This window comes from Mus pahari, chromosome 9 (genome assembly GCF_900095145.1).
Source record: "Mus pahari chromosome 9, PAHARI_EIJ_v1.1, whole genome shotgun sequence".
In the NCBI taxonomy this organism is placed as follows: Eukaryota; Metazoa; Chordata; class Mammalia; order Rodentia; family Muridae; genus Mus; species Mus pahari.
The window spans coordinates 57,800,114-57,802,746 of NC_034598.1; positions in this window are offsets into that span (position 1 = coordinate 57,800,114).

A 2,633-nucleotide genomic window follows, 5' to 3' on the forward strand; every position below is an offset into this window, starting at 1 on the left:
AAATAAGAGATTGCATACTTAGAATTTCTTAGGGGGAGTGCTGAAATTACATCGCCTTAGAAGTCAGGAACACTGGGACTCCCGGTGCAGAGGCTATTTGTTATTCTAAAATTAGATCTCGAAATCAAAAACTCAGAAGGCTGCAAAGTTCAAATGTGCACAGCCTGTGCAAGCACACAGGTACATCAAAGGAATTGTCATTTTAAATCCTGGAAGAGGACAGAAGGCATTTGACTCCTTCATCTCTCTCCCTCTTTTACACACACACACACACACACACACACACACACACACACACACACCTATGGACTCTTTTGAACAATAAGTGACATTTTGTAAAATAACAACAACAACAACAACAACAACAACAATAATAGACTATAAGAAACTTTCTACTCTGAATTGCCTTCCCTGAATTCTCTTGGGAGCTTAAAATATTCCGTGTGATCCTAACTGCTGCCAATTCCTAGAAGAATTTTTTTTGGTTTTAAAATAAACTCAGGAAAGCAGAGCTTTAATCTGCTGGGGAGAAAGCAAGGGTGTGTGTGCCAAGCACACCCGCAGCATAGAAGCTGATGCTTTACCCGTCCTGACCTTTGACCCACCCTGTGTCCACTCTGCCCAGGAGCACCCTCCAGTTTCTAAGGAAATCACAGGCATATGTGCCTAATGACACATGGCTGTTGCAGGGCTAATGACTTGAATCTTGTCTGCCTAATGCCACGGCTTCAGCCTCATCTGTGTCGTGTTGTTTTCATAGTTATACGATTTGACATTCGTACTCTACGTCAGCCATGTAGGCAGAGGAGAAAGGGGTTAGTTCCCAGCTGCCTCATTCTCTGATGCTTGTTATTACAAAGAAATTTCATGCCCACGGTCAGGAATCCCTCTTGGGTAATTTCAGCCATGCCATCTCCTTGTCTAAAGTTGGTTTCCTTCCCACAATCTTTAAAAGTGCTGCGTTAGAGATCCTACCATCTATAAGATCCCTAGTGCTTTGAGTCAAACATCTGCTTTTGATTTAGCTTCCCCCTTTAAAAGGAATATAGTCTTAAAGAAGGAACATCTTATCGATTATTTAGACTCTGATGTCAATAATCAATCATTTACCTTTTCCCTTCTCAGAAGGGGCTGGTGCAGTCCCAGGTACTGAAAAGGGAAGATACATTGCGTGGCTTACAAGTGGTGGGAACAGATTGCAAAAGCTGTCTAGGAAATCACCAACAAAGGAAGAAATTAGCAATCTAGTATCAAGTTTAGGATGCAAATTATTCACCATTAGAGGTATTCATGCTTTTGGGTTGGGGGAGCCTTTTTCTAGCTTTAGGTAGAAATAACACGCATGGAATTTTGTGTTGAATTTCTATGGATGGAAACTTACACAGGTAAGCTCGGAAAGGAACAGATCACATAATCAGGATCAGGCTAGCCCAGACATGCTGGGAACTCTGGCAGTCTTAGCACAGGGCACCCTCACAACTGCCTGATGGGGAAATCAGGAACCCCTCCACATAGATCTTCATAAAATGGCCATCAGTATCTATGCTTTGAAAAAGATGCAAAAGCCAGTTATTTCTTAAGTAGAGATCATTTTACAGAAAAAAAAAGTGAAGCTTTGTGAGTTTAGGAGTCACTATCCTAAAAAGAAGTGCTGAACTGAAGAACAGAAAATGCTGTTTCCACCCTGAGTTAGCCACTAATGGGTATGCTCAAAGCTAGAAAGCTTAATTTAAAACTATTTTTTCTCATTCTTCAGAAGCTGCCATGTGTACACATTCTGATCACACTCACCTCTGCTACGCTCTCTTATCCTCTCCCACTACCCTGAAGCCCCCCCTCTCTCCAAAAAGCTCCCCCACACCTGCGTGTCTTTTATTTACGACCCACTGAATTTAGTGTTCCTTTTGTGAGCATGCATGGGGGGTTATTTACTGGACCACCAGCTACTTAGTAGAGGCTGCTCTGATGATGAAAATGACTTCTCTCTGCAGCATCCATTAACTTCAATAGCTCCCAAGAGAGGGGTGGGCGCTCATGAGCCCCTCAACCATCCATGTGTGAATGTTGGCGAGCTTAATCTTGAACAGATCCTGCCTGGCAAGTAACCACAGCTGCTGTGAGCTTGGGATGCAATGGCCATGTCATGCCCAGGGGACATCATTTCATAGAGCTCTCTCCATCCCTTGCCCCCTCACCTTTGATGCTCCCTGGGTGTTTCTCTCTCTCTCTCTCTCTCTCTCTCTCTCTCTCTCTCTCTCTCTCTCCATCCCTCCCCTCCTCCCTCTCTCTGTCTCTGTCTCTCTCCTGTGTGTATGCGCATGCGTGTGCATGTGCACTGTAGATATCTCATTTAAAACATAGCACTCCACAGTCACTTTCTAAGAGTTTTACCCATTGTGAATCTCTGCATTAACCACTGTCTACTGCAAAAAGAAGCTCTGTCAACCAAGGTTGAAAGCAGCCATGACCTATGGCCGTGAGAATAAAGAAGGAGGCAATTTGGCATCAAACAACTTAACTGTTAGCCTCACATTCCCAGTCTATGAAACCAGGCTATTAATAATGTAAGCGACTTAACCCCAAGAGTTTTTACACAGATTCTGGGCTGATTTGTGATTCACTGTAGGTACCCA